The sequence below is a fragment of the Notothenia rossii genome (assembly GCF_949606895.1).
Source record: "Notothenia rossii genome assembly, chromosome: 5".
In the NCBI taxonomy this organism is placed as follows: domain Eukaryota; kingdom Metazoa; phylum Chordata; class Actinopteri; order Perciformes; family Nototheniidae; genus Notothenia; species Notothenia rossii.
The window spans coordinates 50,506,093-50,533,592 of record NC_136903.1 but is presented as its reverse complement, the minus strand read 5'-3'; the positions used below and the strand labels follow the sequence as shown (position 1 = coordinate 50,533,592).

Here is a 27,500-nt window from a genome sequence, read left to right as displayed (position 1 = left end):
AGTGTAGGACACTTATGTATGTATAACATCTTAAGATGTGTAGTTTTATTCATGTTTTCACATAATTTTACAGGATATTGCTATACTATTTCTCATGTTTTACTTCTACACATTAATATCTGATTTGTAAAACATCACAGACAGAAAGGTATATCCGTCATTTAATGGTAAGCTATTGAAATTGTGATTTTTATATTCAAAGAAAATCAGTAATATCTTTAAAAACGTGCATTGCGGCTAAAACATCCGATCAGCGAGCTGAGGATCTTTCCTACGTCTGTTTCCGGTATTGTTCCTGTAATGAGAGTTCACATTTATGCTACATTGAAGTGTGGAATTGACTACACATCTTCAGAAACATAATTTGCTTCTGATACAACCCATAGCAAATAAAGTATAAAAATATAAGTAATAAAAAGATAAAACACTGGCATGCAGTTTACGTTACAATAAATAGAATGGTTTCGAATAATAGATGAGAGTAAAATCTACGTCACTTTACAGCCCCGCCCACTTTTGGGGAAACCAATGCTGTCATTTGAACGGCGATCAAGCCTGAAGCCACAGAGATCTTCTGTTAGTGTCCTTTCTTCTTAGAGGAAGTACATAAACACGTAACTCTGGATTTGTTTTAATGTTTGAGGTGCAATAAACGACACTGCAGTTTTTGGCATGATAAAACTATTATTTTCTGCCTCGCTCATGAGAGTAACAGCTGGTGAAATTACAGGCTCGCCTACTGATTTCAAATGTGTGCTCTAAAATGATATTTATAAATGACTATTATCATTATTATAAGCAAGACAATAAATGGCAAAGATACGTAGAAAATAAACGTCTTTAAGATACGCTCATAAGAAACGTAACGTGGGAGAAAATATGTTTCTAGAAGATATGTAGAAAATAAAGGTATTTGAGATACGTTCATAACGAACGTAACGTGGGAGAAAATAAGTTTTTTGCTAAACTTAATTGAGAATGCAGTTTAGTTCTGTGGGAATGTAATTTTTAGGAGACAGGGTTGGACACACATATGCACACACTCCGAATAACCCAGCTTCCCCCAAATTTCTTTTTGGTGTCTATCTACGCCGGGATCGTGGCTGATCCTGTTGCTGCGGTCCTGAGTCCTGGACCGCGAGCCCTAGATCCTGAGTCGTGCCTGTTGCTGTGGTCCTGAGTCCTGGATCCTGGATCCTGAGTCCTGGATTTCGAGTCGTTGCTGAACCTGTCACTGTGGTCCTGCCTGACTCTCATCATACTACTTCCCCGATGGCTCCCACAGGATTGTTGACATCCTCGTGGATTCATCTTCTTATTATAGACACATGCATTTCCAAACATTTGGTCTACCTATGTTGTAAATGTATTATCTTTTCGATTTACACACGGTATCTATTGCACGTCTGTCCGTCCTGGGAGAGGGATCCCTCCTCTGTTGCTCTCCCTGAGGTTTCTCCCATTTTCCCTTTAAACTGTGGGTTTTCTCCAGAAGTTTTTCCTTGTACGATGTGAGGGTCTAAGGACAGAGGGTGTCGTATTGTCATAATGATATTCTGTACAAACTGTGAAGTCCACTGAGACAAATGTAACATTGGTGATATTGGGCTATATAAATAAACATTGATTGATTGATTGATTGATTGATTGATTGATTGATTGATTGATTGATTGATTGATTGATTGAAATAAACACAGGTGTAGTTCAAAATGAAAACAGCATGCGAAAAAAATATAATTTTGGTAAAAGTACAAAGAAGCACAATTGAGCATACTGAATGGCCGACATGATGTGCGTTGTGTTACACATAGTGCCTATGGGAGGGGCTCAGAGTCTGTGTCAGTGTAAGTGGGGGTCTGGGCCTTGTGGATGAGGCTGGAAGCTGACTGGTAGAAAGTGTTTTTGTAACAAGAGGTTTTGGTATGGCGCTCAGCCTCCTGCCAGAGGGGAGTGGGTCAAACTGTTTGTGTCCAGGCTGGGGGGGGGGGACAACAGCAATCTTCCCTGCCCGCCTCAGGGTCCTTGACACTTACAGGTCAAAGAGGGATGGCAGATTGCAGCCAATAACCTTCTCCGCTGACAAATGATACGCTGTGGTCATTGTCCTGCAGCACAAATGTCCCTCTGAACTGTTGACCAGCTGCTGACTCACTGAGACAGAACACTGAGGCATGGCTTTAATAACTTCACCTTAAACCTAAGACTGCAAGACGGGCCTGATCCTAATGAGCCTGTTACTTTGATCATGTAAATAAAGGTGAACTTCATTGAGTAGGCTACTAAGAAATTAAACGATTAAACCTGTAGAATGATGTCGGAGCATCCTTAAAAACAGAAGACACTTCTTATAAGCAGATTTCTGAATCTGCTGAAAAATATAGGACATTTCCTCCTCGTCTGAGCCTATCCACAACGTCCACATCAATACTATGGCTACAAATCTTAAATCTTAAACCATTGCCATCTTAATCTTTTTGCTATGTGCCAAACACAAGGATAATTTAATATGGAAACAAGTCTCATCCTCTCCATCCATATTGTTGTAGCTTGGTAGCTGTGTGAATTGAAATGAGAGGATCAGGCAGAACATCCCAGCAGCAGCAGCAGCACTGGTCACAAATTAAAGGAACCATTTCACGACTGAGTGGAGCAATGGCCAATGGCAAGCTGAGCCCTGAGTCCCAATTAATCCAAAGAGTCCGTGAGTGGAAAAATACACGAGAACAAGTCACCCCTGAAGTGCATGCTTAGATTGGGAGCAGCCATCTAACAGGTTTTACGATACTGGATTTATGAAACACATTAAAGAGGTACGTGCAGTTGATGGAAGAATTGATTTATTATTTCATTATTTAAACTAGTGATCTTCAATTTTCCTTATTGCATTTTTGTCTCAATATGTCATTGGATAATGTGTGTTTTTACTGCGTGCTCACCTGTCACTGTGTGTGTTCAGTCCTGATGGCTCTCACTGCACATGCTAAGGCCTGTGTGTGTCTCCATTCAGCCCTAATGTCTAGCTCTAGGGACGCTCGCACTAGAAAGGATTGTGATACCTAAACATTAATAGCTCCAAAGCTATCACATCGATTTAAAACAAAACATATCCATTATAATACATTTGATGGGCTGTGGGTCATAAGGAGGCTCAGGTTTCAGGATCAAGACTACTTAAAGTGATGGATTTCCTGTTGGAACAGGATGACAGGCCAAGACAGCTCTGTAGCTTTCTGATATCTAAACAACGGTCAGAAGGGTACCAACAGTAGCAGCCTTTCCTTAACAGTGTAAAAGCCACTGCATATAATCCAGGGTAGGTATTGTTTTTGAAATATTCATAAAATGTGTTCTCTGTCAGATTACACTGCTGTGTGTTGACAGAATCTGTCTGTCGCAAATAATGTTAACCTTTGTGTTGTCTTCCTTTCACTGTGCAACTATTACTGTCCTGGTTTGACTGTTTATAAAGCATTCATCGTTACAACATGTCACTGACCCAGATTCCATCACCAAAATGTGTGTTTCATCTTTAAAAAAAAAACTTAATTTCAACACATTACCACCAGTTTCACTTTTCTTTTTTTCATTTAGGGTCAATATTCTTCACTTATACGTCATTAAACCTTATTTGATTAATTTTGATCTAAGATCATAAGAACATATCTGGATGGGTACATGTGAAACTTGGGTCAGGATATAAACCATTTAAGAATGTTAAATGGCAGAACATAATAGCACCAGATGCTATACATGTAAATAAAACACACATTGGAATTACCTTTGAATGTTGTATTTTAAATGTGCATGCCCTTTATCTAATAGTGTTTAATTTGTTGTCTCTATCTTCACTTTGGCTGTAACAATGTAGCTTTCCATTCTGTGGGATGAATAAAGGTATTCTGATTCTGATTCATAAGATTACTGATTATTCGAACTCAGTATAAATCTATCCATGTTATTTTCGTGACAATCCGATCAAATAAGCTGTTATACCAAAATAAAAACCTTTAGAAACTGTTTTTTGAACCGAGAACAACAGGAAGGTTAGAGAAGAGAGTAAATGTGGAGCAGACAGGACTGAGAGCCCAGAGCCTCGCATGTTCTCTGTAGTTACCATCTCACGCTCACAGCAGATGGGTTTGAGTGTTAATGTTTCAGAGTGTGTCATAGTTGAACACAGAGCTCTCCCCGGGCCTTGTTTCAAGCGCACACACACACACACACACACACACACACACACACACACACACACACACACACACACACACACACACACACACACACACACACACACACACACACACACACACACACACACACACACACACACACTTTGAGCCAATAGATTAACTTTACATGGCAGAAGAGGAGTCATCTGCAGCTAAATCTCTGTTACGTAAATATTAGTCCAAGCAGCAGATTGAACAAATACAGAGGGGGAGCAGACTGAGGACTGACAGAAAAATATGCTACTATAATCCTTAACATTGTAATATACCTATGCTTAATTTATTCTGTTTACTGGTTGTTTTTTCTGCTTGGAAATGTGTCGGTTTTGTGTAAAAAACTGAATGACAAATGCTGCAAACAAACTGCTGATATCGTACCAGGTGGCTTTAGATCGGACTCCGGAATGATGATTCAATTATGTTATAATGAAAACAAACGTAAACAATAGCTTCTTTCTTTCTTCCAGGTATAAATCCTATAGATCAAAATAACTTGGCAATGATCATAATTAAAATTATAATTGTTATTTGCTCAAACATAACTCTATATTCCTGTATATGGCAGTAACAGGTTTAGATGTACACAAGCTTTGAATTTAAGTCTGTGCGCAAATTAAGATTTATAATTTAAAGATAAGATCCCATCACTCAAAACACAATTAATATATCCATTGAATATTGGATACATTTAAAAGCAATTTATGAACATTATCTTAAAATATCTTCACGTAAATCACTTTAATGTATGCTATGAGTTTACATTAAATACTTTCAGCATTCAGTTGTGAACACATTTGGTTTTGATGTACACCCTGTAGACCCACAGTGATGACATACTGTAGGCATCCATGACATTAATTGATGAGGAAAACATGTGCTTGTGTCGCTGTGAATGTGTGAAAGAATGAGGGGCCCTGTGAGCACATGTCTGCCACTGACACCATCAGGTAGTTTGACAAGGTGTGGATCCTCCATTGTTGTTAAATGCCACAACTCTCCTGCTGCTAATATGACAAACAGAAACAACGTCTTTAGGCAAAAGTTCACAGAGTTGCAGCTAATACAATTAATTTGCCCTATAAATAAAACCTAAACCCCAGAAATAAGCCATTCAAAATGATATAGCATCACTAATATAAGTCATGGGATTCCACTGCTTGTGCACCTATCCTGAATTTGCCCTGCACTTTGTGAAGGTAATACTCAACTGCATTAATACTCATCCATATACTGAATGTGACTTGTTGAGTGACTGACATGTGACTGAAAAAACTGAAACATTGCCTTTAATTCAATGTTTAATGTCACCTGATTTCACATAACTGTATTAGGTTAGTTAAAAGCAATGGTATTAAATTGAGCCTCATTTTTTTTATTTAATCTTGATATAATTGCTTTCAACTAACCTAATACAATTATGTGAAATAAGTTGACATAAAGTCAACAGTTCTGAACAGGCATGCTAGTAGCAGCCAGAGCTACAGTGTAACATTAGAGATCTGTTTCTGATTTAATCTGGTTTTTCCACAGAAAACAAAATGATCCCTCAATGATTGTAGTAATGATTTGCTGATGTCTAAACAATCCACACGACAACTTTTCATCAAAGCCACATCCGTTCCTCTGCTTCCCAACAACAACAACAGGATTGGTATCAGACGAATGGCCCTGGGCTTTGTTATTTCGAGAAAAAAAGCCATGTAGTGTGGGCAGATCACAGTGACAATTTGTTCTGATCTTTTCCCTTTGGCCTTGGTGAGAGGGGGAGGAAAGATGGAGTGAGAGGGGGGGGATGTTAGTATGAAACCACCCGGCCAAATATTTGCAGAGAAAGGCCCGTCGTTGTCCATTAGGCTCTCTCTCTTTTTTCTTTCTGTTTTCTGGGTGCATTAACCTCCTCTTCACAATGCTGCCAAACAAAGGAAGGACTGTATTTGTGTATGTGTGTGCATGTTTGTGAGTGTATGTGTGTGTGTGTGTGTGTGTGTGTGTGTGTGTGTGTGTGTGTGTGTGTGTGTGTGTGTGTGTGTGTGTGTGTGTGTGTGTGTGTGTGTGTGTGTGTGTGTGTGTGTGTGTGTGTGTGTGTGTGTGTGTGTGTGTGTGTGTGTGTGTGTGTGTGTGTGTGTGTGTGTGTGTGTGTGTGTGTGTGTGTGTGTGTGTGTGTGTGTGTGTGTGTTGGTGTGTATGTGCTCATTCTGGCGCTACTGTCCACCCTACTGCATCCCTCAACAAACACTTATCCACAACACACACCTGCAGATGAAAAAATAAACTTCAAATGTTTAAATGCAATAAAGTATGAGTGGCCGTACAGGCCATAATTCATACTGGTCCTCTCACGCACATACATTCTCCCTTTACATACATATATTTTCACTCTCACACATATATATTTACACTCACACATTCATACATTTTGCTCTCATATCATCATATTTCAATGCACGCATTCATACATTGTCACTCACATATTTATACATTTTTCACTCACACATGTACATTTTGCTCTCATATTCATATATTTTAACGCTCATATTTATACATTTTGCTCTCATGCACATTCCTTCAATGTTTACATTTAATATTATAAATAATATATGCATGTCTGAAGACCATACCCATACCATCCTCCTCACCCGCCTGTCTCTGACTACCTTGGCCTCAGTGGCACAGCTCTTGCCTGGTTCGAGTCCAACCTCTCTAACAGGAAACACTGCAGTCACCATCAGTGACTGCAGCTCCCCTCTGGCCCCAGTCAACCAAGGTGTACCTCAAGGCTCTGTGCTTGGACCCCTCCTATTCACCATCTACATGCTCCCACTTGGTCAAATCATCTGCCAACATGGTCTCAGCTTTCACTCTTATGCTGATGACACACAGCTCTATCTCTGCGCCAAACCGTCCACTCAGCTCCCCCCTCAATCCCTTGTCAACTGCCTACAGGACATCAAAAACTGGATGTCATCAAACCTGCTCAAAATCAACAGCAATCGCAATTTTTTAGGCAGTCATAATTTTTACAGGCTCCCACTACCTGTTAGCATCTGGCATCTGTTAGCGTCTAGCTCTCCTGCTTACAAACATTTAGCCATCCCTGCTTATACAAGTAGTAGTTTTAGTTGTCTGCGATCTGCGGAGGCCTACTCCCACCTGTCGAATACGGCCGTGCTGAGGTGGTTTTCCCCCGGAGACGTCGCAAAGAGACGGAGCGACTCCACCTGTTGCTGCCTGCGATCTGCGATCTGCAATCTATGGAGGCCTGCTCCCACCTGTAGAGTACGGCTTTACTGGAGAGGTTTTTACCCCGGAGTCGTCACGGAGAGACGGAGTGGATCCACGCTTCGGGCTTGGCCTGCTTCCACCAGGCGTGTGCTGCTGTGCGGAGGACGATTTTACCACGGCTTGGGCCTGCTTTCCACCTGTCCTGGTTCTGCTGTTGCAGAGGCCTGCTTTCACCCCGGGGATACCAAGGAGGGACCGGAGCGCTTCCACGCTGCTGCTTTCGCCTGTCCTTTGCTGCTGTGCTGATTTGCCCCAGGAACATCGCGGATACTGTATGCTGGTCTGGGAGAATGGCGCACATCGGGATTCTGCTGTGCCTGTTAACTGTTTTGGACTATGAGAAGATCTCTAGTCATTCTGAGAAGTCTACTGGATTCAGGTCTGTTCCGCCACCCGCAGTGGACATCCCCTGCAAAGGTTCGGATGTGTTGCACAAACAATTACCGGTTGCCTTGTCACAGACAATTTGCTCGACAAAATATATATATATTTTTTAGTTTTCCTGCGATGATGGTTCTTCAGGACTGCTTCTTAAGCTCAAATCACACTCTCGCAGACTTTTCCGGTGACTCTAAAGTAGATGACAATGTATGTGTGTCGTTTAAGAGGAAAAGATGCCTGGTTTTTTGTTGCTATTACTGTCAGGAAATGTACAACCTAACCCTGGTCCGCCCAGTAGTAGTAGTCAGATCGCTACTCCTGCTGATTTTAAAGCTAGGTCTGGGTTGGGTTTCATCCACTTGAATGTACGCAGTCTGTTAGGTAAACTAGATTTTTTCCGCATTTGGGCAAGCTCAACTGACGCTGACGTCATTGTTTTATCAGAAACATGGCTAAATAAATCTATTTTGGCCTCTGACATTGCCTTAAATGGTTATAATGTGTATCGTTCCGACCGGCCTAACAAAGGTGGTGGCGTTGCCATTTATGTTAAGAATAAGTTCAGTGGATCCACATTAGCTTCCAAATCTATCAGTAAGCAATTCAAATTTTTAGCCTTAAATATAGAAGTGGCAAAGGGGCAACAGGTCATTGTGGTGGGCTGTTACAGACCCCCCTCAGCTGTCAAGGACTCCTTGTCTTCGCTAGCAAATATTTTATCGCAGCTAGACTACAAGGAAATAGTGCTACTTGGAGATTTTAACTGGGACTGGTTAACTGCAGTATCAGAGGATTTTAAAAACCTTTGTATCTCTTTGAATGTGACTCAGATTGTTGACAGTCCTACTCGCCCTAACATTAAGTCCCCTAATAAATCCTCTTTAATTGATCTCCTTCTAACTAATGTTCCCTATAAATACTCATCTGTGGGAGTATTTGCGAATGATGTGAGTGACCACTGTGCTGTAGCCACAATTAGGGACACTAAGGTTCAAAAGACATAAAACATTTTGTTTGAGCAGGGTTTTGTTCATGACCTGTTTGGGTTTGATTGGGGAAAAATCGATCTGTGTGCTTATGTAGAAACTGCATGGTCTTATTTTTATCTTGGTTTTATGGAGATCATTGATAGACATGCACCCCTGCGTACATTTAGAGTAAAGGGACGAGACAATCCTTGGTTTTCTGCTGAACTGTCTAGTCTCCTTCATGAGAGAAACAAGGCCTGGGCAAAGGCTAGGAAATCAGGCTCAGAGGTAGAATGGCTGCGTTTTAGCCAGCTAAGAAATAGCTTTTCAAAAGTGCAAAGTCGAAGTACTATTTGTCAGTTACCACAGAAAACCTAAATAATCCTAGGACATTTTGGAAAGCCATAAAATCGATTTCCACCGGTGATATCCGTAATGAGCTACCTCCGTGCCTTACCACAGCATCTGGCACTATATCGGACAGGGCTACTATGCTAAATTGCTTTAATAAGCATTTTGTGTCCTGCGGTTCTCTGTTTGATTCTGTTTCTAACTCTGCTTCTGTGAACACCCCAATCCCTGACTCTGAACAATGTAGTCTGGAAAACCCTTTCAGTTTTACTCCTTTTACTGTTAATGTTGTTCATGAAGCCTTAACCAAGTTAGATCCTAATAAACTGGCTGGCCCGGACAACGTAGAACCTTTCTTTTTAAAGATAGCTGCAGATTTTATTGCTCTTCCTCTCACTACTCTTTTCAACCTCTCCCTCAACACAAATGCAATTCCAAAAGTATGGAAGTCAGCTTATGTCTTGCCTTTACTTAAAGGAGGGGAGGCAACTATTTTAAGTAACTATAGGCCTATCTCTAAATTGTCAGTTCTGGCGAAGGTGCTCGAACGCCTAGTGAGTGAACAAGTAAAGGAGTTTTTATGTAAAAATGATATCCTGTCTAAACATCAGTCAGGCTTCAGAAAGCAACATAGCAATAATGAAAGTGGTAAATGACATTACGAGTATTTTAGATAATAAGCAGAGTTGTGCAGCTCTATTTATTGACCTTTCCAAAGCGTTTGATACCGTCGATCATCGCATCTTAAAGCAGAGGCTACTCAGTATTGGCATATCCAGACATGCAGTGGGGTGGTTTGTGAACTACCTCTCTGAAAGGTCCCAATGTGTTCCCTTTGATGGGCTGTCTTCTGAGTGGTTAAACATTGCTAATGGTGTTCCTCAAGGTTCTGTTTTAGGTCCACTTTTATTCTCTATATATATCAACAGTTTAGGTGAAAATGTGAATGAAGCTACTTTACATTTTTATGCGGATGATACCGTGATGTACTGTGCAGGTCCCTCCATTAAGGTGGCTGGTGTTAAATTACAGGCTGTTTTTAACATTGTTCAGACTCAGCTCGCTGAGCTTAAAGACCCAGTGAAGTGCATGTTTTTGCACCAAAATGAAATGGCAGTTTCATTCCTTACATATCATTGTGCCTGTTCATGGCTAAAATAATTTTTAATAATTCATAATTAATGAATTAATGAATTATTAATTTTGCCGTCTGAGCCTAACGGAAGTTGCAGACGATAGTGGCTGTGACGTCACAAGATGTACCCAGTTGCGATTGTAAACATGGCGGAGACTTTGGAAAGTGATACTAGAGTGAGAGAAATAATTGATTTGGACAGCTTTTCGGACAGGATAGATGAGGAAAGTGATCAATTTGGTGCACTTTGAGGGCAACATTAAGAGATTTATGGATACAGCTCTCAACACTCATATGAAACATATATTTCAATAATCAAAAAACATTGGAAGGATTTCTTAACCTATTTTATACAACTAATATTACATAGATGGAAATATTTGTTTACATAGATGACCAAACCCACTGAGATAACTTAGGCTACAGTTTACCTCCCTGAGCTGACGTTATCTCTCTCAGTCCCACAGGAGAGCACTCTCCCTCTCCTTATTGTTGAAACAGCTAATCTCCGTTAGCTCCGAGCTAGCACCAGATGCTAACGACAACCCTGTAACTCTCTCAGTCTCTCTTTCTCTCTCTCTTGAATCGACCAGTGGCATTTATTTATCATGATCCATCAAAGAATCTACGAAACAATGACACCAGCCAGGCTCACCTTCATCTTTTGGGAACAGAAACATCGCCACTTCGGCAGACTTGACATTACTACAGCCAGCGGCAATGCATCGTTTCCCCTGTGTTTTTCATCCCTCTTTCTTCACTGTCGCCTCCATTGTCAGGTTTTCTCGATTGGCAATCACTTCCAGTCGACTCCGATACACTTTCCAGGAAAATACTAGCTCAAAAACGTTGAGAAATTCGACTTTGAAAAAGAGAAAAAATGAACAGTGGTGAATGTAAACAGTACGGCGGCGTCCATCTCGTGAAGTCACGCAGTAGATCGCAAGCCACGCCCACGAAGGTGAAGGTCGACTGCAGATTTCCCCGGCAAATTCAAAACTCGTCAAATTCGTTGCTATTCCAACATCTTTTGATATGGGTTCCAATGGACAATTTTGGTCATTACTATACGTATTAGCATAACAGATCATGCACAGGTGCACACTTCCCAGGGTCTTTAAGCTTCTTTTAAATGTTGATAAAACCAAGGTATTGCTATTTTCAAAAGCTAAAAAGACACCAGAGCCTGTTTTAGATATTTTTACTATGCAAGGACAAGTACTTGAAGTGGTTACCTGTTATAAATACCTTGGTATCTGGCTTGATGATTGTCTTACTTTTAAACTTCATGTCAATAACCTGCTTAAAAAGCTAAGGGTTAGACTAGGTTTCTTTTTCAGAAACAAGTCCTGTTTCTCATTTGAAGCCAGGAAAAGGCTAGTCACTGTGACCTTTTTAACTGTGCTGGACTATGGTGATTTGATCTACTGTATATGAATGCACCTGCCCATTGCCTGAACAAGTTAGATGCTGCCTATCACAGTGCACTGAGATTTGTCACAAATTGTAAAGCACTTACACATCACTGTACCCTGTATGCCAAGGCAGGTTTGCCATCACTTACTGAACGGAGGCTCAGTCATTGGTACACGTTTATTTATAAAGCTTTGTTGGGTAAACTCCCATATTATATCTGCTCTCTGATAACACAGAGAGTTGCAAGGACCTATATGCTGCAGGTCTCCCTTGAAAAAGAGATCTATGATCTCAATGGGACCAATCTGATTAAATAAAGGTTTGAAATTAAATGAAATTAGCAATAAAACCGAGCTCATGATTGTGGCTTACAAGGCACAGCTCCAGAAGGTTGGAGACCTGCTTCTCTCCATTGACGGCTGCTCCATCTCCCCGTCCACTGAAGTCCGCAACCTGGGAGTCATCCTGGACACCACCCTCTCTTTCCAGGCGCATATCAAATCTGTTACCAAATCCGCCTTCTTCCATCTCAAAAACATTGCCAGACTCCGCCCCTCACTCTCTGACTCTGTGGCAGAAACACTCATACACGCCTTCATCACATCCCGTCTGGACTACTGCAATGGAGTCCTGTCCGGGGTTCCCAGCAAAACCCTGGAAAAGCTCCAATACGTCCAGAAATCTGCCGCCAGGCTTTTCACCCGCACCAATGCATGGCAACACATCACCCCCACCCTCATCCATCTACACTGGCTGCCGGTCAAGTCCCGGATTCAGTACAAAACACTCCTCCTCACATACAAGTCCCTCCATACCCTCGCCCCCCAGTACTTATCGGACCTCCTCCATCCCTACACCCCTTCTCGGAGTCTGCGGTCCTCAGACACGGGCCTGCACTCCATGCCCCGCTCTCGCCTCCGAACTGTTGGTGACAGGGCGTTCAGTGTTGCGGCCCCCACCCTCTGGAATGCACTGCCTTCCGAGGTCTGTAATGCTGCCTCCCTGAACATCTTCAAATCATCACTAAAAACACAGCTGTTCACCCTGGCCTTCGGGCCCTTTCTTGCCCGGCTTCCTTTATTTTTTGTTTGCCCTTTGATTGTCTGTTGGTTTTGTTTGTCCACCATGTACAGCGACCTTGGGTCCCTTGAAAGGCGCATATAAATATCATGTATTATTATAATTATTATTACAACATGAAAAAGGAAATAAAATATGTTTCATAGGAGGATGTAGATTTATTTTTCTCTCACCTTGTAATTACACAATCAAACCATCTATAATTTAGCTCTGGCCTTCACTCATAAACAAATATTTTGTTGAATAGGACACGTTTTTTCGAATCTCTATTGACTGACATGCAATGACTGGGACTGATGGAAGAATCTGCGAGAAATGAACTAGGAGCAGAGAAATATTCCAATTTAAAAGACAGCAGCTTCATAAGAGGCCAACAAGAGTCACAAGGGTGTGTCAGTGTGCTGCAGGATAGACCAGCTATCCAGGCCAGTCTCTAAAGACTTTACTTGGTGTAAAATGCTGCTGCTGGAGTACTAGTGCTGCTGATATCATGTCTACCATATCCTCTTCAAATACTATGTCCAACAATATAAGTCTCATGAAGAAAGGTGTTTTAACGCTGATTCAAAATAGCAGAGAAACATGCATTCTTTTACTCAGGAGGGGACATTGACAGAGGATTACTCAAAAAGTACACAGTAAAAGTTTTGTGGGAGTAGTTTCACTAGTACTGGGTCCAACAGTGTCAATCTCACAAAGAACTAATGGCAACAAAAAAAAACCCTCATCAAACTTAGCAGAAGTGGCTTGATTTTGTTCTCAGGAGGGGACTTTGACTGAGTATTTCATCAACAACAAAAAACACACAGGAAGTAGGCTACGTCATTGTATTTTGGTAGTAGGTGTAAGACTACTGAGTCTAGCAGTATCAATATCATTAAGAACTAATGGTAAAATTGTCTTTTTATCACTCATCAAAGACAGCAGAAAACATGCATTATGTCCTCAGGAGGGGACTTTGACAGATGATTACTAAAAAGGTAAACAGTAAAAGTACTTCATTTCATTTTTGGTAGCAGTCAAACTAGTACAGATTCCAACTGTGTCCGTTTTATTAAGAACTTGCAGTGAAAAATATTTATTAAAAAAAAATGAAGAGCAGCTGATTTGAAAAAACAAACTCGAGAGACGGCTGAGGTGACCGCAGTGCAGAATCGCTGTATAGTTTACATCTCCTAAGAATGTTGTCCATTTTAGACAGAAGCTTATTATATTTACAGCCCTTAATAACATTCATTTTCTGGGCTCAATGTGTCCGTTTTCATTGTGATCGCTAAATTCACCTTGTTTATAATATTATCACCGTTCCAAGCAAACGAGTGCTTTTGTTTTGAAATCACTCCCGCGAGTTTAGCGCCCCTCGCTTCAATGACCATTAGACCATTTAGTAAGGTAAAAAGCAATAAGCAAAAACGCCTTGCAGACACTCTTCCGTTTACTTGTTTAATAAAGAAAAACAAATGGTCCGTAGATACACGGATTCATCTCCCTCAATCATGTTGATTTGAATCCGAAGTTCTGAACATGAGCCCACCCCGCTCGACCTTCTGTGCCGATCACAGCGCGATAATGACCTGCCTTCCATTTCAACCATACTCCTTCCGTTTCCACTATACTTTCTCTCACACATACATGCATTCTTCTCTTGCATACACATATTGTCTTCATACATACATACATACATTCTTCTCTTGCATACACATATTGTCTTCATACATACATACATTCTTCTCTTGCATACATATATTGTCTTCATACATACATACATTCTTCTCTTGCATACATATATTGTCTTCAGACATGCATATATTATTTATAATATTAAATGTAAACATTGAATGAATCAGCATGAGAGCAAAATGTATAAATATGAGTGTTAAAATATATGAATATGAGAGCAAAATGTACATGTGTGAGTGAAAAATGTATACGTGTGTAAGAGTGAAAATGTATGTATGTAAAAGGAGAATGCATGTGTGAAAGAGTGAACATATACGTATGTATTTAAAGGGAGAATGTATGTGCGTGAGAGGACCAGTATGAATTACGGCCTGTACGCTAAGGTGACCAGATTTTCAAAATTAAAACCGGGGACATTTTGAGTTTTGCGGTCAATATAGCATTAACATATCCAATTTTCTTCGCTGTTAAATAAAAAAGGGGGACAATTCTGGTTCAATGTAATTCGAACATTTGAACTGTTGGATACAAACAGAAGTACGATAGCTCATATATGAGACTTCAGAGGTCTTTTATCTTGAAACTCTACATCAGATTGTCCTGATTCTCTCTGAGTGATTAGATGGGGTGTCCTGCTATCACCCTGGAGCGAAATAAGTCTTTGATGATTTGACAGTTTTTTTTTATTCTTGTATAAAAACAGAAGGACGATAGCCCATATATGAGATTTCAAAAGTATTTTATTTTGAAATTCTACATCAGACTGCCTGATTTGCTCCGATTGACTAGATGGGGTCTCCTGCTATCACCCTGAAGTGAAATTAAGTATTTGATTGACTTCGAATGACTCTTTGATTATGGATGGTTTTCATTAAATAATAATCAAAATATTATCAATCGATCTAATTTGAGATTTTAAACAGCATACATTTTAATAGTCACCCAGTGAAAATGTCAGATATGTCTTCATAACTGTATCCTTACATTTTACATTCACTCAGTTATAATGTGGTAGTTATACGTAGTTTGTTTTAAATTATTATTGATCACATTATATAATAGCCTACATATTTCTTAATTTAAGCTCCAGTATGAATATGTTTGGTGTGTTTTTTAGGTATACTTGTTATTGACCGAGTAAACGCTTTTATTCTGAAGGCAGTTTTTACAGGCCTCTACCGTAATGCATAGGATATTCGCGCACCGCAATACAACGTGCGGGCAGGCTTGACTGTGTTTTCCGAAGTAGGGGCTGGTTTGACCACGGTCTGTTTACCCAGTGTTTCCTGACATGAAACGTTTTATCTCACCTTGCTATGTGTTTTTAACGTATATTAAAAAACGGGGACATTTCCGGGGACAGTTTCAACCGGGGACAGGCTAATACAAACGGGGACTGTCCCCGGAAAACGGGGACGTCTGGTCACCCTACTGTACGCACTGTGGCTCATGGCCTCTGTAGAGTCATTACGCTGAGGTCACACAGCCGGATCAATAACCCAGATATTCTTATATTTATCAGAAAAGATTCAGGAAAAATAAGTGTTCGGGATCAATATGGTTAGGTCTTGAGATAAAGACAAGTTATACAGGAGGAGCCGAACACTTATTTTTCCTGAATCTTTTCCGATAAATATAAGAATATCTGGGTATGAGCCACACACTGCTAACAAGACGTAGATGGTGTTATAATAAGGTGACAGCTTACACCAAACAAACTCAATATCATAAATATATTTATTTATAGTAAAAAATGTACAGAGATTAGAAACTAAAAGAGCTCCTTTGCGGATATGTTTAAGCAAATAATATGTAAACAGCAGTCAAATGAACGTTTATTAGACCATAGTCCACTGGATGTCCAGAAGTGATGGAGCTTGAAGTGGTGTATTTTAAGTTATTCTTCTTTAACCATGAAAACTGTAAACATTATGCTCAGCAGGTAATTGATTCTAGACATGATGTGCTGTTTGTTGTGTAGAGTACTGTATAATGTTAAATGTGCTTGTTATGCTAAATGTTGCAAAGCAAGTGCCTGTATCAAAGAACTGGAGCGTTTAAACCTGGTGACCTACTTTAACTAAATGTAACACACATAAGACAAGCCTGACATCACTACTACTCATTTAGGAGATCATTTAGGAGATTACGACAACATTTCCAGAAAAGCTGGAATGTCTTTTCAGTTTAAAATCTGAAATGTACATCCAGGGAGGTTAGTCCATGTTCATGTCTGAAGAAAAACGGCAGTTGATCTTCCTGTGTGTTACAGCAGGCTGGAGAAGGTGACAGTCCTGAGCTAATTCATTCATGACATGTCTATTGAGCCATGCCAGACCACGCTAAGTCAAATTAAGACCAGTGCCAGGCTACAGACTCTGGTTTAGACCACAGTCTGTACTGCAATCTGTGAAAACTGTCAATATTTGTTAAATAAATGGATACCATTCCCTTTATACTACATCATTATATACAAACACATGCACCAATGGGCTATATAATGACAGTTGGATCAAAAAGCAAAAAGGACACAATTATCTAAATCAATCACCAATACAAACTAATACTGTATACAATACTACTAACAATAGGAGCTAACTTGAATAAACAGTCAGTAATTAGTTTGAGACAGCTAACTATAACCAGTGTTGAAGAGAACAGTGTGATGTGTGTTATACAGGAACTGAAGCTAACTCTGCTTTTAATGTTCAAACATCTACACATTTAGAAAACAACATGAAGAGCCAAAAAGCAGCAGCTTTAAAAGTAATTGCAGCCAATGAGGAACCTTTTACTAAGACAAAATCAATATTCCAATCAACTGTGGCAGACTGTGTGTGTGTGTGTGTGTGTGTGTGTGTGTGTGTGTGTGTGTGTGTGTGTGTGTGTGTGTGTGTGTGTGTGTGTGTGTGTGTGTGTGTGTGTGTGTGTGTGTGTGTGTGTGTGTGTGTGTGTGTGTGTGTGTGTGTGTGTGTGTGTGTGAGACAGCAGGGTACAATGTAATGTCCAATGTATAATGTCTACAGATTTCACAAAACTGTATTAGGTTAGTTGAGAGCAATACTTTTGAGTTGAACCTAATCATTTTTATTTAAACTAAATATTATTGCTTTCATCTCAGCCTGATGTCTAGCAGATTTAACAGTGGAGTGTGAGCTGAGGGGGATTCAAACCCACGATAAAGTACACTTGATACTGTCTGTTTGATCCACAGGGATACAGCTCTGTCTCAACAACCAGTGTCTTTGTGAGCCTCTGAAGAACACAAATACACATCTAGTATTTCTTTACAAAGTTGTTATTTCCCACAGTTTAAAACTCCTGACTTTATCTCAATGTTATCTAAAAATGTAACATTAGATTTTTGCTTAAAAGCTTCTGCCCTTCCACAATCACACACAGTCAGTGCTCAGACACACACTCATACCTATGTCAGTGCAGCTTCCAGGTGAACAGCAGAGCATGTGTTGTGTCTCCATCCCCATCAATCCTTCAGCATCCAGGAAACAAACGAGAAACAGCAAACAAAGCCTGAGCGTCTGTCAGTCAAGTCCAGCTCCAGACACAGCACATGTAACAACTGGAAACATGAAACCAAACACTACACTCTGCTCTCTCCATCCATTTCCCTCTTCCTCACCCCTTTCTCTGCCTCTCTTTGCTCTCACTGTTTTTCAGTCCGTACACTCTCTCTCTCACACACACACACACACACACACACACACACACTGATTCTCCATCTGTCACCGCCTCCTCTGCTTCACCCCTCCCACCTCATGAATTATTAATGAGCCCCAGACACACACACAAGCTCCACTGCTGTCAAACACACTCACACACTCACACGTTACAAGCTGTGCGCTACTGTCCCACACACAGATGCAAGTCAAATACTGAGAGTAACCTTTGCCCCGCCCACACGCCTGAGTGACATCACAGAAGAAAAGTGGAGTTATTTGCAGCTTTGTAAGAAGTTCTTCCAGTAGATTTTATACTTAAAAACTGAAACAGTGACTTTAATCAAATGTATTATGTCAACACATTTTAAGTTTAAATAAACACTAATTGGTTCAACTTCATACTATTGCTTTCAACTAACTTAATAGAGTTATGTGGAACCTTGAATTAAAGTTTAGTTTTTCAGTTTTCAAAAGCAAAGGGAAATATACTAAAAGTACTCATTATCGAAAGTGGCCACTACAATATTTGTTTTCAAAACAAAGTGGATTAGAAGTAAAGTAGCATGCAATGAAAATACTGAAGGAAAGTACAATACCTCATAAATGTACTTAAGTACAGGACTTGAGCAAATGTAGTACATTGGAACACTTGTTAGTTGTTGGACTCGACCAGGATATGACGACTAATATTCTTAAACAAAACATAGAACCACAACAAATATGTTCGCTGCTGGATATCTTAACCTATACTTATATATCATAGTGTATTTTATCAGTTTTATTCTGCTTTATCTAATATTCTGAATCTGTAAAGTAACCAGTAATGATCTCAGATAAAGGTAGTGGAGTAAAAAGTAAAATATTGGCTTCCAAATTGCAGTGGAGTAGAAGTAAAGTGTAGCATAAAATAAGAATATTCAAGTAAAGTACAAGTACCCTAAAAATGTACTTGATAAAATGTACTACACTACACAACACCACTGCTAATATGTCAATGTGTAAGTGTTGGAACTATCCCAGGTCTCCACCTGATGCCTGGTGCTGCATCACATAATTTCCTGGTAGCACAGCATGTGTAGGTGTAGTATAATGTAGTGAAGCTAGTATTCAAGTTCTTCTGGCTACAGGCAAAATCACGATCAAATAATAATTAGGTAGGAAGATGATTCTTTGGTTTGTTGATCACCAGAACATTTCTTAAATATAATTGATCAAGTAAAGGCACTAATGTGAAGAGAATGTTGGTGTTTTCTCTTCTACTACATTGTAAAGGGGGTTTTGACGAGAGAAAAAACCATGTGAGGACTTTAATTAACATTTATGTTGCTTAAAAGTGAATCGTTTGACTAGATGTGCAGATCTGAAAGTGGTAATGTTAATGTGGACATAAATGAGCAGTATGCATTCTCTTTGTGGTTTTCTGAGTGAAGACACAGATCTCAGTGGGTCTTTCTGATGAAATAAAATGATGCATCCCTCCCACTCTCCCCACATGTAGATGTAACCTATAAAATCTCAAACACACTTCTCAGCCATGCGTGATCTCAGTCACACGCAGAACACATGCGGGTCACGGAGAAGACAGGGCAGATCATGCATGAATACTGAGCATGCATGCACACACACTCTCACATCTCACACACACCAACACACAGAGCTTTCCATGCAGGCAAGGAAACCCCCTCAGCTTCAGGCTATCTGTGTTTTCTCATGGACGAGACATGGCTGCAAGTCAGAAAAAAATGTGTGTATGTGTGTGTACAACCAGGCAGAAATACATGGAAACAGACAGTAATATAATGGTAAACACTATCCTATCAAATTAGACACACTTTGTGAAGGAATACACAACATGTTGATGTACACCTTTACCTGCTGTCTTGCCCAAAGTCGGAGAATAATCACATCTACATGAAGCTGTTCATCAAAGCAGAGTGCAAACCTGCCCCCCCCCCCCATAAGGACCTTTAAAGGCCCAGATACACCGGTCAGTCACCTGAGAAGTCGCCGACACCGACTGTTGCGTCGCCGGACTCTCCTGCCTATTTGCGACTTCGCGCACTGGAACACACCGCAAATCCGAGCTGAGCAGGTATGAACTGCGTATGCGTGAGTGGCAATAACTCTCCTTACCAGCAGGCGGCGGTAGTGTGTATTCATCATTCAAAAGAGGCAACAACCGGAACAACCGGAAGACAGAGAAGAAGAACAGACTCCGTGATATAAACAAACAACAAATAGCGTTTTTCTTTCCATTTTCACTCTCGTCCATTGAAAACATGAACGAACAGGAGCTCTATAAACCGATGAGGTGAAATAGCCGTCCGTGTGTGTTCCATCTTCCATCTTAAATCATTTGTTTACCTCCCTCACTTCCGTTAACGCTTCTCATGCACTGATTCGCTAGCTGAACACACAATCAGTGTTATCCCTTTGTCCAACTTCCGGTGGTGTTCCCGACGCCGATTCAACATGTTGAATCGGCAAGAAAAGGCGTCAGGTCGGCAGAAAAGACCCGACGGTGCAGCGCACACCACTCCGAATAGGGCGTGACCACGCTTAGGTTCGGCCCGACTCCCATTTACTGCCGATTTCGGGCCGGTGTATCTGGGCCTTTAGATGTTGCAGACCCTGAATCCAGCTGTCGATCAGGAAGCAGCAGAGAGATGTCACATTGGCCTAGAGGAGCGCTTCTCAAAGTGTTGGGCGCGCCCCACTGGTGGGGCGCAGAGATGTGATAGGTGGGTCGCGAATGGACGCGATGAACGAGAGATTTCTTTTTTTTAAATACAATTTTTGGACCTCAGGCCGGAATCAAACCTGGGTCCTCGCGGACGGTAGTGGACTGTTACAGCCGGAGACTCGCAACTGCGGTGGACTTTCACAGCGCCGCTGCGCCAGAGCAGCTGGAGCCTCGCTACGGTGGGTGTTTGCGGCGGCGGGTGCGGCACCGGCGCAGCGGCGCTGTGAAAGTCCACGTCCCACCTATGCCAGAGCCAGCGGGCCACAGATGGCAGCAGCCCACCGACGGCAGCGGCCCACCGCAATTTAAATAAACTGTTTAAAAGGGGAGTGATTAGTAAAATATGCATAAATAAAAAGAAAGAATGCTAACTAGGTAACATAAGATAAGAATAAACAAGTTTAAATGATTTGTTATTGGTTGTGATCATATTCTAAAGATGTTTGGATTATTGAAAAGTATACAGCTCCCTTTCATCTGAGTGTTGTGAGCTGTATCCATAAATTCATGTTGTGCTCAAAATGCACCAGATTGATGCATTTCACTTCAACATTTAAAAATCTTCCCGGGGGTGCATGCCCCCGGACCCCCCAAGAGGATGTGAGGTCCACCCCCAAATAAAGCAGGTTAAAATAATTAAATTGCGTACATGTTCTTTTAGTAAACACTGAAAACGGGTCCCACAGACCCAAACAGCACACAAAGGTTAAAGCCCAGCATATAATAATGTTAAAATGTGCTAAATATATACACTGCAAAAAAACAACAAAAAAAGAGTAAAAGTAGCTCACGACTTGTTTTATTTTTTGAAAGTAGCTCTCATCCTAAAAAAGGTTGGAGACCCCTGTTGTAGAACGATACATTTGACAATTTTAAGCTTGGCCTACCATTTGATTGGAGCGATGAGGAACAGGTGGGGCTGTCCAAGACGCAGGAGCCGTGAGGCAACACAACAGTCGTGTTCTGTCGGGACGTGTTGTTTGGTGTCAGTTTGGTGTGTAGGTGCCTTAACACAAAAAAGGCTATGTAATATTAATATGCGCGCCCTCCTTTAAACAGACATCAAGACAATCAATCAATTCTGTTTAGGAACTGTCTCAGTTCACTGAAAAAAGTTACAGATGAGAGAGGAAGTGCAGGAAGAGCAAGTCGAGAGACTCCCCCCCCCTGCAGTTTAAGCTGGCCTGAGGCCGGCTGAGACAGAAACAAACACAGTTCCAGCTTTATGTACCTATCTGGTGTGTGTGTGTATGTGTGTGTGCGTGCGTGCGTGCGTGCGTGCGTGCGTGCGTGCGTGTGTGTGTGTGTGTGTGTGTATGTGTTTGTCTGTGTGTGTATCTAAGCTTGACCTCCTGGTCTCGGACAGCATTTTCAGCTCCCTTCTGTCTCTAGCTGCACCCCCGAAAAATCAATACCCCACCCCAACCCGTCGCCGCTAGCTGTGACATGCAAATGACCCTCGCATATAAATAAAATATGCCCTGACAACAATAGAATAACCTTAAGCTCCCCTCTGCTGCTCCTCAAGACGTGCTCCAAGACTATCACACGCACACACGCGCACACACACACACACGCACACACACGCTCACACATTGCACAAACAAAAGCAAAAACAACATTAACTCGTGCCCAGATGGACGCCAGTCAGTTGACCTCTGCTCTGATCTGACCAGACAAGCCAACAGACATCAAGATAAGTGCACTTCAGCCATCATTGCATGCAGTGGCGGCCGGCCCATAGGGGCACTAGGGGCGCCGCCCCACCTCTTCCCACATACAACAAAAAATATTTAAAAAATTATTAATTTTCTTTTTAAAAATTAAAAAATATATATATATTTCAAAAATATATATATTTTATATTTTTCATTTTTAATGAACAACGTAAATATCATACAATTGGTATCAGTCAAATGTATAATCTACAATAAAATCTTGTTTAAAATTGTGTTACGATGTCTAAAGTTACTGATAAGTCACATGTTTCCTGCCTGGCCTTGCCCTTGGCATTAGTTTATCATTACGGGGCGCTGCCCCCGAGCCAAACAGCAGCAACCAGCACGTTGCAAAAGTCTCAATGGTAAACTGTGCCGCCGAAACATAATTTCAGCCAATCAGCGCCGTCAAATATTTTGGTCACGAGAGCGCTCACGTTGGCACCCACGTTTCTTACGTGCGTTGACGTGAGTTGTTTTTTAGACTCGTGAGGAACTGGGGTTGTATCTATAGTAACGCAGTGTAGGCGGAGCCGTGACGTCATCTTCAATGAGCTCCCCAGAAAAACAACACAGCCGTTAGCTCTTAGCACTCAGAGCTCACAGCTCTTCATATCTGTTCAGAAACTAGACAAAAGTTAAACAAGTACAAACCACATACTGTCTGTGTCATGGCGAATACAGCCGCTGGTTTATTTATGTCTGTATAGGCCTTTGTTGTGAGTGTGGACGGTCGGAGCATTTACAACGTTAGCTTAGCCAAATCTCCATTAGAAAACACGCATTTTAAAAGGTTTTTCGCCTGCCGTCTGTCTGCAGACTTGTCAAAGCCTTAATTCATGGTTTTTACTATCCGGTATCAGTATGTTGTTACTTCGGCATCATTTTGAAACGTGTATTACAATTAAATCACGGTCAAATATGTTCATCTTGTTGTAGTTGTAGCCCCCTTGACAGCGATTCTCTCTAGTTTTAGATTGCGGTCAAGCCAGCCTCCACTCGGAAAAATACCTTTTTTAAAAGACCTTTGGGGACAGGGATGATAGCTCATATGTGAGACTTCAAAGGTATTTTATTTTGAAACTGTACATCAGAATGTCCTGATTTCTTCTGAGTGACTAGATGGGATGTCCTGCTATCACCCTGAAGTGAAATGAGTCTTTGATACTGGACAGTTTTTTTTTTATTCTCATCTAAACACAGAGGGATTATTTTTTTTTACTCTACCGTAATGCATAGGATATTGTCGCACCGCAATATCAGTGAGGGCTGGCTTGACTAGGTTTTCCCGAGTGGAGGCTGGCTTGACCGCAGTTAGTTTAGCATACTCAGCCCGACTCAGCCTGGATGTTCCTGGCCCTAGAACCACGATTTTATGGGGCCATTACATCACCAGAAGTCCCAAATTAAGGGGTCATTTCTCCCAAAAAAAAATGTTTTACTCACTATATAAACAGCCCCACCAAAAATATTTTCCACCAGCCGCCACTGATTGCATGTAATAGCCAATATAAAGGAAATCGCACAATTATAACATGAGACTAAGAGTGCAAAGGGCTAGCATGGCTTGGATCATAGTTGCCAACCCTCCCGATTTTCGCGGGAGACTCCCGATTTCATAGCCCTCTCCCGGTTTCCTCCCGTGGTCATATTTCTCCCGATTTCTGACAAAATCAGATTTACTCACGACTGTTTCCACTCGGACTTTAATACAGCTACACCATTGTTTGGTTTCCATGGTAGCGCGTCTCTTTAGTAGCGCGCGCAACTGAAAGTCTAAAGAGGGTGAGGAAAATAGTCACAGAAAACAGAACAAGAATCGACAACTCGAACCTCTGCTCACTCCTTTACTGTAAAGTACAGGTCCAGCCCACACATATGCTCCATCAAGGATGGTTCCACAGCCCGCAAGGCAGTGCACTTGGAACTACAATAAGCATGTTAATGTTAATCTAACAGCTCCGGCGATCCACTACTATCTTACCCAATATCAAGCCACAATTATTGCTTTTATTTTAAATCGTATAATTTCGGACTTTTGTTTCCGTCTGTGAGGAAAATAAATGGGGCTCAGAGCCTCAGAACACTGAAATCTGTATTTTTTCAATCTTTTTTTCCTTCTAATTTGTTATTCTTTTCAAAATAACACACTATTATTTACTCACCAATAACACACAATTATCCTTGCTTTTATTTATTGGTTTAACTCCATAATCTCGGGCTTTGTTGGCGTCCTTCAGGAACTGAATTTCATAATAAAAATAACCGGAAACAGATGTAGGCATTTCGAGCGCTTACCCAAGATCCTCAGCTATGGCTCGCTGATTTGGATGTTTTAGCCGCAATGCATGCTGGGATTTGGTGTTCATATGATATGAAATCCGGAAAACATTTTAAAAGAATAAAATAATACTTAATTCCGAGTGTTCTTGCTTTTCTCTTTGAAAGTCATTACATAACGGCATTGTAATACACGGTTTGGCTGCATTACATATTACAGATCTGCCGTAGTTCTTTATTTATAGAGCCCTGATGAGAAGACCTTTGGAAAAACTGGAAGAAATGCCGCCGAAACTGAATACTTAACGTGGATCATAAATATATCAACAATTAAACAACATCTTCAATTTCTCTTCACACAATACGTCTCCTTGCAGTATCAACCTTAATTCGGCCGACTTTTATATTTGATCTAATTAGTAGATAGGTTATATTTACACCATAACGGTGCACAGCTGATATAAAAGGACTTTGATTTTCTTTGAATATAAGAATGTAAATACTGAGTCCTGAAATAGTATAGCAATATGCTATAAAATTATGTGAAAACATGAATAAAACTACACATCTTCAGATGTTGTACATACATAAGTGTCCTACACTAATAATACAAAGTTATTATAGCTGTGTGTACCTTGTGTGCACCGCCTAGTGGTAAAGCACGTTATTGAATTATTGTTTTTATGTGTTATATTTGATTAAAAAAATATTAAGAGTACATACTTTCATAGGGGGGAAAGTAGAAGGTCTGTGATAGAAATATAGAATATAAAAAATCAAGAAGATACTGTGATAAGTTATCTCTACAATAAAACAGTTTAGAGCAGGATGTACAAAGATATTAATAGGAGGAGGTGCAAAACAGAAAAAACGAATTAACCTTTATTTAAACATTAAATAATACTTTAGATTAAGGTCCTCTTTTAAATAAGAAAAAAACTTTGGGGGTATCTACAGATAAATATTAAGCCTGACAAAGTACTTAACGTCTAATATATTGCTTTCCTGCAATGTTAACTATGTTGAAGCACTTATTTTAACTGTTATTATACATATGAATTATACTCTTATGTATGTAGATAGTATAAGAAATGTGCAGAATATGACAGTTTAATGGTGGAGGGACAAACACATATTGATAGATGTCTTGTAATGTGCTGTTGAGGAACCTGTGACCCATGATTTTCATTCATTGCATACACCGTAGTTGTGTATATGATATTTCAATAACCTTTGAAAATCTTGAAATCTTGAAAGGGATGTGCAAAATAGCCATTATACAGTCTTTAATTAACTATTAGTAGAGAATAACAAGTAATGAATATACTTTATTACTCGTTTCCATTCATGTCAATTGCAGATAAATGTTTAGTCTTCTCAAGCACCAACTATCAAATATCTCTCCTGATTGTTGGCACTTGGCAATCAGGTTAACCTCTGAATTGTGGAGTAGAATTACAAAGTAACAATGAGCTGTCACGTGAGTATATATTAATGCTGCGCATTATGGACACAAGCGATTTTCACCCATTTATTAATTATATGTTTTTACATTTGATAACACCAATGTGTTTAATACTGGCAACTTCTAATTGTGGGAAAAACGAAAACGTCCAGTAGAGACGTCCCATGGAACATTTTGCGAAACACAATAGCCAGCATGTGTAGTTCTGGGGGGGGGGGCGTTCGATTCCAGTTTTGGATAGTCTGGCGTGGTTTTGTTCCATTTCAAACAGCTGTTTGACGCTCGGCGTAACCTTGGCGCACTGCACCTTCCAACATCCAATCCCAGCGCTTGAAGATTAATCACGGGGACTGTAGTCCTAAACGATAGCTGGGGATTATGGGTAGTGTAGTGTCCTAAACTCCTAGAGGCCTACGTCTGTTTCCGGTTATTTTTATTTTGAATTTCAGTTCCTGACGGACGCCAAAAAAGCCAGAGATTATGGAATTAAACCAATAAATAAAAGCAAGGATAATTGTGTGTTATTGGTGAGTAAAAAACAGTGTGTTATTTTGAAAAGAATAACAAATTAGAAGAAAAAAGATTTAAAAATACAGATTTCAGTATTCTGAGGCTCTGAGCCCCATTTATTTTCCTCACAGACGGAAACAAAAGTCCGAAATTATACGATTTAAAATAAAAGCAATAATTGTGGCTTGATATTGAGTAAGAACATGTTTTTATGAACCAACAGCTTCAGGTCTTCCACGACCCGATTGGAGAAAAAGACGTGCTGCAGGCACGAAAACATTACCAGTAGAAATACATTGCTTTTAAAATCGTGCGCTGTGCAACACGAAAAAAAGGAGAAAATCGTGTTGGTGAACACGAATCAATAGATTAAAATCGTGTTGGTGAACACGAAATGCCATGAGACTGGGTTGGATACTGATGTCAGCAGTTTGCCTGGCTTTGCATATATGATTATTTAAAGAAGTATTGTTTGATGGAAAAATATGTTGAAGAGTTTGAACTGAAGAGTGAGTGAAGGAGATAGGATGTAGGAAGAGAGGAACACTTCACATACAATAACTGGACTCATTACAGTGAAT

At 40.5% G+C, this 27,500-nt stretch overlaps 1 protein-coding gene across 1 annotated transcript in view; it reads right to left on the bottom strand.

Moving 5' to 3' along the window:
- The window catches only part of nfasca (neurofascin homolog (chicken) a), a 190,223-nt gene that overhangs the window by 119,219 nt on the left and 43,504 nt on the right, over positions 1-27,500 (bottom strand).